Here is a 14,043-nt window from a genome sequence, read left to right on the forward strand (position 1 = left end):
TGTCCAGTCAGTGACACTAGGATACAGTGGTTCCTGAAGTCACGTCTGTCTCCTCTGTCTTCTTAAGCCCCATCACAGGAGACCAGCTCAGCTCCACATACCAGCCACTGGCTGCCTGGTGGTGCTACCTCTGGGTGTTAGCCTGCCCAGCTCCCCCAAGATGCTGCAGCTGAATCCACAGGCCAGAAAGTGAGGGGAAGTGTACTTGGAATCATAAATATAAGAAGCCAGGTCCCCTCCCTTGGAAGTCTTCTCTCAGCTCACCCTACCAGAAAGGATCTCAGTTAGGACCTCCAGCTTGAGAATTACAGCCAGCTCTTTCTCTCCCATCTACGGGGTTGGTGGTCCCTCCCCCCAGCTCTTTCTCTGTGTGTGTGTGTGTGTGTGTTTTTTTTTTAACATGCAAGTTGCCATGAAAATTTTGCTAATGAAATATTTGCTCAGAAGTCTGCTCTGGGCTAGGCTGATAACCTATCTGTGTTTGAGTTTGGCTGCCCATATTCTGAATAACCATCGTCTGTCTGTTTAGCTTATTGATTGGTTTGGCAGGAAAAGAAGCGTTGTCATCGGTGACCAAGGTCACACTAGACAACAGGGAGGAGGAGGAGGAGAGGCGGAGATGAGCCGATGGGCTCGGGAGGCAAGGGACACCTAAGCTAGTTTCCTTGAAGGGCCGGATCAGCTTGTCTAAACCACCTCTCTCCATCCCTCGCTTTCAATTCAGAGTCAGCTGGCAGGAGACACTGTTGGCAGAGGGGACCTGGACAGGGGCTTGAGAACAAATGTGTAAAGGTGAGAGGTGAGCAGATGGTGTCAACTAAGAGGAGGCTGCTCAGCCATGCCTGGGTAGGCATGTTAGCGAAGAAGAGATAGGGCAGCCCAGCTCCAGGCACAGCACTCAAAGGCTTTCTGATGTCTCTGCTGACAGCTCGGTTCACATTGTAGGTAGAAGAGGGATGGAGGTTCAATTAAGAGGAAAATCAGCGGGCAGGTGATCTCTCTGGCACGGAATCACGGCCCCAGTCACTGTGACCCCCAGCAGGTGTGATTTACAGGGGCTGGAGGCTTGACCTACTACTTTCTTCTGGCTTGCTCCTTGACTGTGTTTTGAAAGAATGAGATCTATTGAGGCCCAGGGTACGAGGGGGCGACAGATGGGCAATGTAGGGAGCACCTGACTGAACAGAAAGGGGCCCAACCTGGGCTATAGAGTAGGTTCTGCTCTACCCCACAGCTGTAGGACCAGGCAGAGCTTACTTCTTTCCAGAGCTCATTTGGAGAGGAAAAAAAAAAAAGATTCCATATAACTCAGAGAGGCTGTAAGGAGGAGAGAGGTCTCATCAAGTAATGGCCGCGGCAGCTGAAAGTCTAGAAGACACTGTTTGGGATCGAGGGTCTGCTCAAAGAGCACCCCAGTACATCTCCTCCCCCTCCCCATCATCCTGGGCAGCCCAAGCAGGTTGCTCACTCACTCTCAGAACACAGGACACAAAGAGGTGTCAGGCACACTCAGCTCAGGGGATGTAGGAGGGAGCCCATTTGACCATGCCTTGTCTGAAATGCTTGGAACCTACTGTATTTGGATTTCAGCCTTTTTTTTTCCCTCAGCATCTGTAATATTTGCAGATAAATGATATCTTGAGAACCAGAGCCCAAATCTAAATACAAAATACACTTGTTTCATATGCTGCACCTTCCATCCAGAAACGGAAGGTAATTTTCTTGAGGTATTTTTTTAGTGCACCTGCATTGCTGACTGAGATTTACCTCATGAATTCATGTGTGGACTTTTCCTCTCTGATCATCCTGTTGGTTCTGAGAAAGTTCCAGCATTTGGAATACTTCACAGTGTGGATTTGGGGACTAAGGATGCTCACCGTGTACAGGTTAGACATATCCATGCCCTTGAGGAGATCATTGTATGGCTTAAGTCTTTGGGGATGGGGGGAAACAGAGACATGGTAAGCCCATGACCACAGATTCTGAGCCTGGAGGATATCAGGACATGGAGGCCACTTCTTCTTGGTGGAACAACTAGGCTCTGAGAAGATGCTCAGAAGCGGGCGTGGCCTGCCACATGGGCGTCAAGTACACTCTGCTCCATCCTCCTGTGCTGCAGAGCAGCGTGGGGTGGGGTGAGCCACTGAAGCTGGGGAGAAGGAGGGAGGGACAGAGGGCTGAGGTGGGGCTCAGGTGACTGTGAACCTGGCTGCTTCTCTGGGGAGTGAGTCAACTGATAAGAATGGGGTGATCCGCTATTTGTTGTATGAAACACAATGTAGAAGTCCCTGGGGCAGGGGGAGAGGGGATTGTTTTTAATTTGTTTGTGTGCACACAACTGTGCTCCACCAGTGCACATAGAGGTCAGACAATGACTTTCAAGACTCAGTTATAACCTTGCACCCTGTTGAAGCTAGTCTTCTCTTGTTGCCGCTCAGCTCCAGGAAAAAGGGTTTATAATCTTCCAATCTGCCCCCCATCCCCGCCCCCCCATCCCCACCCCCATCTCGCCATGGGAATAGCTGGGATTACACATGTGAACCACCACATCTGTGTTTTAGTTGGGTATCAGAGATCAAACTCAGATTGTCAGGCTAGCATGGCACATGCCTTTGCCTGCTGACTCGCCTGCCCGGCTGCAACATTGCAACTCACACGCTGTGTAAGAATACATAGTAGAGAAGCTGACTGATTCTTGCATCGTCTCTTGAACAGTCTAAGCCCTAACTGTAGGTATCCTCAAAGCATTTCCTCCTTTTAAGGTTTGCCACACGAATAAAAATTCTGGGGTGCTTGGTGCTGGCAAGATGGCTCAGGGGTTCAGAACACTTGCTGCTCTTCCAGAGGACCCTAGAAAGATTCTCAGCACCATGCCAGGTAGCTCACAACTGACTGTAAATCCAGTTCCAGAAGATCTACCAGCCTCTTCTGGCTTCAGGAGTGATTCTCACATGTACAGTATACACACACACACACACACACACACACACACACACACACACACACTATTCAACTATACTGTGCTTGCCTATGAAAAGGTAAACTAAACCCAAATGCACTAGATTAAGAGTGGTTTTTCAAAACTCCAGCTGAGCTCTGTCTCTCAGGCCACCGAGGCCACCATTTCCAGAGTGACTGAGCTGCCTAGGAGACCGCTATCAGCCAGTCTCAGGCCCAGACTGACATCATGAAGTGGGTCTGACTTCTTGGCAGAGGCCAAGCAGCAGGCTGGGCCCTCGCAGGGCTGATGTTGATAAGTTGGTGCTGCTGTTGACACATGAAGCTTCAGTGGCCCGACCAAACTGATCAAATAGAAACCCAATTTCTGAGCTGCAGGGTTGGGTGGGCTAACAAATTACATCCGAGGCTTTGCGCGCAAGCCCTTAAGAAGCAGAGCTGTTGCTGTGAACCTGAGTCTCTCACCCATTCTGTCTTCCATGATACAATCTCGGAGCAAGTCCAGACCTTATCCAGGACAAGTGATGATGGATGTGACCCTAAGGGTGGCAGCAAGTTTGAGAAGCACCTTGTTGGTCCAGACGCTCATCTATGTCATTCTTACAAAAGTCCCCAAAGTCAGCAGGTTGTCACCCCGCTGCACAACACGAGTTTTGTGCTGTATTTACCAAAGAAGCTGTCACCCGTAATGACTTTTATTTTCTGGCCAGCTCCTGCTTGCCTAAAATATACCATAGTACCCAGAGCTCTTGAAATAGATGGAAATATTCAAAAACTTTGCTCCTGGCACCGGGGACTCTGTGCCTCTTTGTGCTCAGTCATCTCCTGCAAGTGTGAAGCATCTCAACATCATATTTACCCCGCTCAGGATAAAAAGAGAAAAGCCAGAAAAACAAGAGCTAGGCTGAGCCTGCCAGCCTCTTACACACTTGCAAACTACACCCAATGATTCTCATATCACCAGGAAAATAATGAGTGTGCCCTAACCCGTGCTACAGGGGCTTCTGCAAGATGCCTCCTTTTGGCAAGCAGCAACGTCTTTGTGAATGACAGATACAGGTTGAAATTATACTGAAGCACCTCTGTGTTTTACAGATCCAATTGTCAGAAATAAAAATTCCTCAGGAAGGGTAAATGTTTACAACTTCTATAAAGGACAATTTGACAAAAAAAAAATCTACCTAAATTGTGTTTATATCCTTTGAATAATTGTATTTTTGAGTTTGTTTTGTACATATCTTAAATGTTTACATAGCACTTATGTGTTTTATACATGTTTGAAATAGTTCATACTACAGAATTAAATTGAAGGTCCTTAAAACAATGGAATATAACAAGCTCACATAAAACCTTGCAGACAAATATTTTTTTATTAACATGACATGAACCTACACACATTGTGAAATAAAGAGATATATTGCACACATATAAATATACACTCATATGAGGGACATATGTATTAATGTATATGTGCACACATATACACACCTTTTTATAAGATAGAAGAGATAAAATTATGTGTCAAGGAAATTACAAGTCACAGGATAGAAAAAAATATGCTTCTGGATATGAATTTAAAGAAGTTGGGAATATATGCCTGTGTAGAAACTACATGTGGATATTGACAGCAACTTATTTAGATCGTCAAAACATGGGAGTAGAAGTAGGCATGGGGGTACATGTATGTAAACCTGGAGCTTGGACAGCAGAGACAAGAGGGTTGTCAGAGGCCAGCCTGGGCAAATCAGCAAGACTCTGTCCCGGGAAGGAAATTGTTTGATTGAGAGTGGCTTCCATAAGCTCATATATTTGGATACTCAGGGAAGGATTAGGAGGTGTGGTCTTGTTGAAAAAGGTGTGTCACTGGAGGTGGGCTTTGAGGTTTCAGAATGCCCTGGCATTCTGAATGCGCTCTCTGCCTCCTGCTTGTGGAACAGGAAATGAGCTCTCTGCTGTTCCCGCGGCTGTGCTGTTCCTGCGGCTGTGCCCTTGCTCTGCCATGTTGGACTCAACACTTTGGAAGCGTATGCCCTGCTAAGCACTGCCCTTTGTAAGCTGCCGTGGTCAAGGAGTTTAATATTAGCAACAGGAAAGTAACTAAGACAGATTCCAACTACACGATGATCCAAGGTTCACTGCAGAAACAGCAAAAGATCACACATTGCCACACACAGCTACACACTCCCACATCACCAAACACTGTCCATATTGCCACACACTGCCAGGCATCACCATGCACCACCACACATTGCCATGCATTGCCAGGAGAATAGAATGGTAAAGGGAGAAGGTGCATGATGAAAGCCGAGATTTGGGGGATGTAAAATACAGTCTGACCATGCTACAGGTCACATGTTGCTATACATTTGTCCAAACCCATGGAGTGTGCAATGCTGAAAGAGTTCCTAATGTACACTATGGAGTTTAAGTGATAAGGAACTGTCAGTGAGGGTTCATTACTTGTTACAACTGTGCCACCCAGGTGTGGCTGGTGTAATGGGGAGACTGCATGGGAGGGGTAAGGGGAATGGTAGAAATTTCTGTACTTCTGCTCGGTGGTGTGTGTGTATGAACTAAAATTTGCTGACAAATATTAGGTCTATGAAAATTATAAGTATAAATGCATTTAGTTGAATATACTTAAAGCATTTACATATGTGTCTATAAGAAACTGAAACTATTTTTTTCTTATGGTGATAAAAATTTTGGTGTAAGTATCAGGTTAAAGCATTATAAGGAAAGTAGGTGCTACTGTCATGTATATGGATAAACGTGGACGTAAGTAAGTCCTTAACTAACTTGACCCTGCTTAGATAAGAAAATGATGAGGATGTGGTATGGATTATCCTATGAATGCATGGATGGCTCAACATTAGACAATAATCAAAATGTTTTAGACATAGCTATCTAAATAAATGATAGAAACCATTTTGCTGTCTACTAGAAATCTTTATAAAGCATTGTGTCTCATGATGAGATATTAAAAGAATTTTTGATAATATTGAACCAGAACAACAACATTTTCTCTCTTAACTTCATTTAACAACAGACTGGTATTTCATCCCACACAACAAAATGACAAATAGGGGAAAGAAATAATAGAGTTAAAGAAATAAAAACAGTCATTTCTAATGTAATACATGATCATGAGCCCCAAAACATAAAGAGTCAGTTGATAAACTGCTCAAACTATTAGGTTAAGTAAGATTCAGAACATAAGGCAAGCATAAAATTCCCAGTCATCGAATAACCAAGCAAAAATAAAGTCGAAATTATATCTCTCAAAATATCTATGAAACTATGAAATATTTACCAGGCCCCAAGCTCAAGTTATAGTACAGAGCTCTAGTAATAAAAACACTATGGTATTGGCACAAAACGGAATACAAACGAATAGCTCCTAAGTCCATACACATGCCAAAAATACACACAGAAGAAACATAGCCCCTTCAACAAATAGTGTTCGCACTACTAGATGTCCTCATGCAGAAGAATGAAAGGAGAAACTTTCCTTTAACCCTGCAAAATATTCAACCTCAAATGTACCACAAGGTAAAGCTTCAAACTCCCAAACTTTTAAACGGGGAGTCAGGGAGGACACTATGAGGCAAAGGCATAGGTAAGAACTTTCTAAACAGAGCTCCAGGGACAAAGGAGGGCCTCGGGAGTTAAAAGTCCTTGTTGCTCTTTCAGAGAACCCAAGTTTGCATCGCAGACCCTATGTTGGGCAGTTCTCAACCACATGGAACACTCAAGCCCAGGGAATCCAATACCATCTCCTAGTCTCTGTGGGCACCCACTTCTCTCTCTCTCTCTCTCTCTCTCTCTCTCTCTCTCTCTCTCTCTGTATGTATGTATGTGTGTGTGTGTCTCTTTCATCCACACACACACTGACAGTCACACACAAATAAAATAAATAATTTTTTAAAATAAATAGAATTCTTGTTGCTCAGAACATAAGGCCAACAATTGACAGATGGGACCTTGTGCAGCTAAAATGCTTGTGTACAACAAAGTAAGAAACAAATTGTGTGAAGCAGCAGCCTGCAAAATGGGAGATAGTCTTTGCTAGCTATACACCGACCGAGAATTAATATACAGAAAACGCAGAGGACTCAAAAGTCAAAGGACCAAAAAAATAACCCTATCAAAATATAGGCTGCAGATCTGGACAGAAGATTCTCAAAAGAGGAAATACAAATGACTAACCAGCACTACAGAGCAGTGGTTCTCAACCCTCCAAATGCTGCCACCCTTTAATGCAGTTCCTCATGTTGTGGTGACCCCCCCCCCAGCCATAGCATCATTCCATTGCTACTTCATAACTGTAATTTATCCATTGTTATGAATCATAATGTAAGTACCTGATATGCAGGATATCTGGCATGTGGCCCACGAGTTGAGAACCACTGCCATAATTATTGTTCAATGTCAATAGTCATCAGGATGATGTGAACCAAAACTGCTTGAGACCCCAACTAACTTCAGCAGAAAGGCACCGTAACAAATGCTGGTGAGGATGTGGAGGGAGAGGAATCCTTATTCACTCTGGGTGTGGATGCAAACTGGAGCATTCCCCTTGGAGATCAGCGTGGAGATTCCATATAAAACGTGAGATGGAAGTAACACATGAGCCAGCTATTCCTTTCCTGATATAGAGATGCATTCTCATCCATGTTCATTCCTGTTTTTGCTTAGTAGCAAGGGAATGGAATCAACCTAGATGTCCATGAACTGTTGGGAGCTATTAAGACAACACTATTGTCCTGGTCTCTGAATTGAGCCTCTCCCCCCCGAGAAGAAAAGGGGGTCAAAAGCGGGCCACCGACTCACCACTCTGAGAACAACCACAGATTGTTCCAGCCCTAAGTCAGTGCCGGATGTCCTGACCTCAAGATGTACACTGATACTGCCAAGTTTCTGCTTCCCCGTGTAGTTGCCAAAAGAAAAATTTCCGCTGCCCCATCCCTCCTGCTGAGGTGCATTTCCACTGCCCCATTCCTCCTGCTGAGAAGTACTTCCCCTTTTGCTTGTGCATTTAAACCTTGAGCCTTGCTAATACAGTGAGACCTTGATGTTACTCAGACTGCTTCTATGTGTCCTTCATTGCACAAGGTTCTCATCTCTCTCAACCCCCCATTTGGTTCTTAGGAGAAGGTCCCCTCGAGACCCTCGAATAACTGGACCTGCTGGATGGGTCAATGAACTGATGAACAGATGAGAAAAACGAAGTTCATACACACAATGGAATTTTTCTCAGCTGTAAAGAAAATGAAACTGAAATCTGTAGGTGAATGGATAGAACCAGAAAAAAAATGTATTGTGTAAAGTAATCTAGGAACAGACGAACAAACATGTTTCCCTCCTATGTGTATTCAGGTTTCAAGTCTCTAACTTTATGTGTTCCATTTAGAGTAGCTATGGAAGCCAGACTGTTGGAAAGGGGGTCATAAATGTGGAGGAGTAGAGTGTAGAGTGTAGGTAATATGAAAGTATAGGGGTGGTTGGTGGGAAGGTTTAAGAAGAACATAGGGTTTACAGGATACAAGGGGATTGGGGGCGCTACATAAAATCCACGTGGAAACCTACTGAACATGAAAGTAGGTCCCGCCCCATTCGTCAGTTGTGGACCTTACTTCTAGAACAAACAGAGTTTTACTTATTTTTAAGTTTTATTTATTTATTATGTATGAGTGTGTGTGTGTGTGTGTGTGTGTGTGTGTGTGTGTGTGTGCATATGAGAGAGAGAGAGACAGAGACAGAGAGAGAGAAAGCTAGCAGACAGGCACACACAGAGAGACAGAAGACAGACATACAGACACTACACACACACACACACACACAGAGGGGGATAGGGGGAAGGACAGGAGAAGGAAAGGGAGGAGGAGGGGAAGAGGGGAGAGGGGGAGGGGGAGAAGAGGAGGGGGAGGGGGAGGAAGAGGGGGAGGGGGAGGGAGGGGGAGGGGGACACCCCCAGAGACTAGAAGAGAGCATTAGTTGCTCTGGAACTGGACTTCTGTCCAGGTACTTGAGACCTACCCAACCTGAGTGCTGGAAACATATTTTGCATGTGAAAAAAAATGTAAAAATAAACTTTAAAAAATATAATCTGTATAATTTAAAGAGAGTTTGAAGGGAGATACTCTTCAGGGCTAGAAAAAGCTGCTCCCAGATGCTATAGATTAGTAACAAAGACTCTAGTGCCCAGAATGGGATGTATCCTTATGATCACTAGACCAGGATGCCCCCAAAAACCTCCAAAACAATCAAGCTCTTGGCATTCTTGGTCATCCTATTGCTGAAGATACCATGTACCTTGGGTTCACTCTATAGAAAAATCAAGATGGGACTGAGCTCAAAGCTTCCTCCCTAGCAGATAGCTTGCATAGCCTCAGAAGGTTCTATGCAGGTGGCTTGAGAAGAAAATGTAGCTGTGAAGCCTATGCCCTATAAGACAAACCTGCCAGCAAGATATGTCCAATGTGTAATAATGGCACTACTATTATGGAGGTAACCAACTCCTCTCAGAATTTCAAATCTACTCCATAGAAGGGACTCCATTTGTGGTGCCATAAAGATAGTCAAAACTCATGACACGATAGCTCACAGGCTCTAGAAAGAAACTGAATAGCATAAGCCTGCCTTCTAAACATTTATGTTTACACCCATAGATAAATGCTACTTTCAGCCTTGGTCAGAGATGCCCCTCTTTTCTGTGAGTGGTGGCAAATCCAGAGACTTAAGGTTGCCCAATAAGTGCAGAGTAAGCAACTGACTATTGCTCCATCTAAACAAGGCACACATACTACCTCCCCTAAGGCTCAGATAACATGGAGGAAGAGGGGGCAGAAAGAATGTAAAAGCAGAAAGATCAGAAAGGGGGTTCTGAGAGGCCATCTTCTGGGCACAGCACAACCATTCCGATCACAATCTCACCGTCAGCATGAGTGGAGGGAGTGCTCAAGGGTCCTAAGCTCTACTGCTGAACTGTTTGCTACTGCTAGATTCAGAGTGAAGTAGGATGGTTTCCTTCAGTTATGAAGCCATTTATGGTCTCTTCTCCCTCCATGCTCTGATGACCCAGATGGCCCTGGTCAAACTAAATGGGTCACAAAGTCACAAATCTGGAAAGGGAACTTGGAATGTGGGGGTGTGGGTTCTGCAGAAGTGGGGCAAAAGTCCATTTGTTTACCTTTCTTCTGGTTGATTTCCTTCCCTTTGCTTGGCCCAGACATGGAAGAGTCAAAGGAGAACCAAAGCTTCTCCAGGCCAGCCTACAGGGAGAGAATCCCAGGTCAGCAAAAACAGAAACTTTAGGGTTCACAGGTTGGAACCTGCCTGCCACTCTATCTGGCCACCACTTTCCACATAGCAAATATCAACAGTATCTATATGTTTCAAATAGAGTCCAGGGCCTTATAATTTAATATTCAAATGTCAACAGTGCACTCCAAAATTACTCAGTAGATGGAGAATCATAAAATTCTTAACTTTGGAGAGGAGATGACGAGGAACTTGGAATTGCCTGATGAAGACTTTGAAGGTGTTGTTCAAATGTTTGACAGAACAAAGTCAAGAGTCCTGAAATCATGGGTTTTTTTTGTTTTTTGTTTTTTTTTAATGAATGGGTCAAAAAATAAGAAGATATTAAAAACAATTTAGGAATTTTGGAACTAAAAAAAAATAACATAAATAAAAATTAAGGAAGGCCATGCAAGGGAGGTCAGTAAGTTTCAAGACAGATAAACAAATGTGTGCTAGTGTGAGCAACAGAGATTTTATAGTGCTGGGGATGAAGAAGGCTGAGATAGCCTAAGGCACTGAGGAAGGCAGCACAAGTCCAATGCTGGTGTTAGGAGAGCCCTGGTGTTGTGGGAGCCCTGGCGGGGGTGGGGGGTGGGGGGTTAAGAGAGTGATGCTATCTTTTTTATTTTTTAAAATAATTGATCTGGAAAAGTTCCAATTTTGGAAAAAGACAACAAAAAAAGTTTCAGAAGCTTGGAGAATTCTAATAAAATCAGAGAAATGTGGGTTATCACAAAGTCGCTGAACATTTCTCTAAAAGACGAACTTCGTGTGAAGATAGCAAACGTAGAACCTCAGCTAAAGAGAAACAAGCTGAGTCACGCCAGACCCCCTTCTCCAGAGTCACAGCCATCAGGAAGAAGGACGGGGCAGCTCTGAAGGGATGGGATAAAAGAATCGTTGGCCTGGAATTTGATTTCCATCCAAAATATAAATTAGGAATGACAGCTGAGCAGTGAGAGTCACAGAAAGAATTTATCTTTTCAAAAGGAAATTGAAATGACTGGTCCTGTGTGGGCCCTGTCCTGCCCTGGTTTCTTCTGAACCGACGTCTTCTCTCTTGGAGAGGCTCAGGAAGTGAGCAAGTTCTAAAGAACAGAAACAAACTTGGGAGTCTGACACAGCATCTCCACACATTTCCAGAAGCAGTAACCGGTCGTCAAGAGGAGCCCGTAGGTTTTGTTGTGCCATGGGCCACTCATGAAGCTCCAGGACCTCAGCCTCCTGAGCCGGATCGCGGTTCTAACACAAGGTTGGTTACCTGTGACCTGTGGAGAATGCTCAGACAGAACAGATGTTGGGGGGGAGATGACGATACAGGCACCTCACCAAGGAAGATCCAGGCATAAATTAAAGCCGTCGACATCCCCCACTACTAAGAAAGTAGAATAAAAGCATCGTGAGTTGCCATCTACCAAAACCACTTAAAACAAACAGGCAAAGAACAAAGGCTCCGGCATTCGACAGCTTAGCAAGAAGCAGCAGGTTTGGTTACCCACGCCCCCTTCGGTTTTTCTAGTCGGGGTTTCTCTGTGTAGCCCTGGCTGTCCTGGAACTCTGTAGATCAGGCTGGCCTTGAACTCAGAGATCTGCCTGCCTCTGCTTCCCAATTGCTGGGATTAAAAGCAGGTGCCACCACTGCCCCATTAAAAATCAGCAGTTTTTAAAATATATATGTTTCTGAAATATTGATTACTATGACAATTGGCTTTCATCAACATAGGAGTGTGGAGAAATGGACATACTGAAAGATTACTTATGGCAGACTAAATTGATAAGCCGTTTAAGCATGAATTTACCCATTATAATGTTAAATACACATTATGACTCTTTCACTATAATTAGCTTATAGAAAATACCCATTCACGTCTCCGAGGAGATTTTTCTTCCAAATATATTTCATTCTGATTATTTATAACCACAAAAAAGTGGAAATAGCCTAATGCCCATCAATAGGATTACCAAGAGTATCTGTCTACACTCAAAAATGCAATTCTTTGCTTAAGAACAGAGCAAATCTATTTGTAATGTCATGAGCTTTCAGATATAATTTTAAGTAGGAAAAAGAGACAATGGTAAATCGGTTATGTAGCAGGCCTAACGGCCCATTTGTCTTCACAACAGCAGAATTCCTGAGGTCCGGTAGCTTCATAAATAAAAAAGATCTATTTAGCTCACAGTTCTGGGGGTTTGGTGGCATGCTGCCAAAATTATTTCAGTGCTGACAACAGCCCCTGGAAAATGACATCACAAAGGTGGGACAATTTGTGAGAGGAGGTGATCAGGGGACAAGACAGGAAGCCAGGGCTGGGCTTGCTCTAATACCAAGTCCCCAGAGAACTCCCTTAATACCTGGAGGCCATTGCTCCAGTGACCTCAGACCTTTCCCAATGCCAGCTCTTAAGAGTCATGCCACCTAGCCAACACCTCACAGAGGACTGAGCCTCTGACACAGCAAACCCAAACAAACTACACAGCATCAGCATCTCACTGCTCTCAGATGCGGGAGGAGAGAAAACACAAGTAGCAAGCAGAGGCTAACGTGAATTAAAAGCCCAAAAGAGACACAAGACAACAGGGCTGTCACTCTGAAGATGGAGGGACAGCAGGCATCCACGGCACACTGTGATTTGTATTTGCTTTTATTCACATCTTAAACTCATGAGTACATTATTTGCTGGATCAAAATAACCTTTTGAAAGTGTAAGCACACTGTATGCTTTACAATGAATGTTTAAGCCCCCCCTAAAATTTTTGACCTGCTCCGTTTCCGACCTGGGCCGGTTCACCCCTCCTTAGGCAACCTGGTGGTCCCCTGCTTCCGGGAGGTCACCATATTGATGCCGATCTTAGTGCAGACACCCAATCAGCATAGCGCAATACAGTCCCAAACTCCTGGACTCAAGCGATCCTCCAGTCTCAGCCTCCGGAGTAGCTGGAACTACAGGCGTGCGCCACCGCGCCGGCCTCCCTAAAATTCTTGCCTTGCCTCTAATGTGGAAGTGGCATTTTGGTCGGTGCTAAGGCCCTGAGAACTGAATCCTGCAGCTCCCTTGTGCCCTCTCTCATGTGAGACTGTTGTCTGTGAACTAGGCAGGGGTGGGCTCTGACCAGACACAGTACTTCAGCACTTCCACCTAGGCTTCTCCACCTCCAGCGCTGCAGGCGATGCTCTCCTGTGGCACATGTCGTGTAAACTTTGCAATCACTTTACATCCAACACAGACCAAGACACTTCGGGACAGAAGATGGTGGACATCTGGGACTCAGGCCATCAGCGTCAGCCCCACAGAGATGGATGATCAGGAGCAAAGCAAAGGAAAACAGAGAACCGGGCATGCCTGACATGCACAGTTGGTGGGCTCCCCAGATGTGGAGGCAGAGAGGACAGGAAGTGAGGCTCGAGGTCTACCCCACTGACCCGCATCCTCCAGCTCCTAGAGTCCCCAGCCTTGTGAAACAACACCGCTAGCTGGTGCTGACATGCATGAGCCTGTAGGAGATGTCTTCTGTCCCAACCACGGCCACCCAATAGCTGGCCACCTGGAAGGATGGTGCAAAGGCAGCTTCCTCCAGTGAGATTTCCATGGATACCTTTGGCTTTCTCAGTGTTTATGGGATGTGTTCAGATCCCAAATCACTCACTCCAGTGTTCATAACTCATTTACATCTTATGTTATTTTTTTTGCTAATTGCCTTCAGTCTTTTCTTTTTCTTTCCTTCCTTCCTTCCTTCCTTCCTTCCTTTCTTTCTTTCTTTCTTTCTTTCTTTCTTTCTTTC

General features: G+C 44.8%; 1 pseudogene; it reads right to left on the bottom strand.

Moving 5' to 3' along the window:
* Positions 1-12,947: 12,947 nt before the first annotated feature.
* On the bottom strand, positions 12,948-13,230 carry LOC147006297 (signal recognition particle RNA; annotated as a pseudogene).
* Positions 13,231-14,043: the final 813 nt, after the last annotated feature.

The sequence above is a fragment of the Mus caroli genome, unplaced genomic scaffold (assembly GCF_978045245.1).
Source record: "Mus caroli unplaced genomic scaffold, Mus_caroli_1 scaffold_1, whole genome shotgun sequence".
Lineage (NCBI taxonomy): Eukaryota > Metazoa > Chordata > Mammalia > Rodentia > Muridae > Mus > Mus caroli.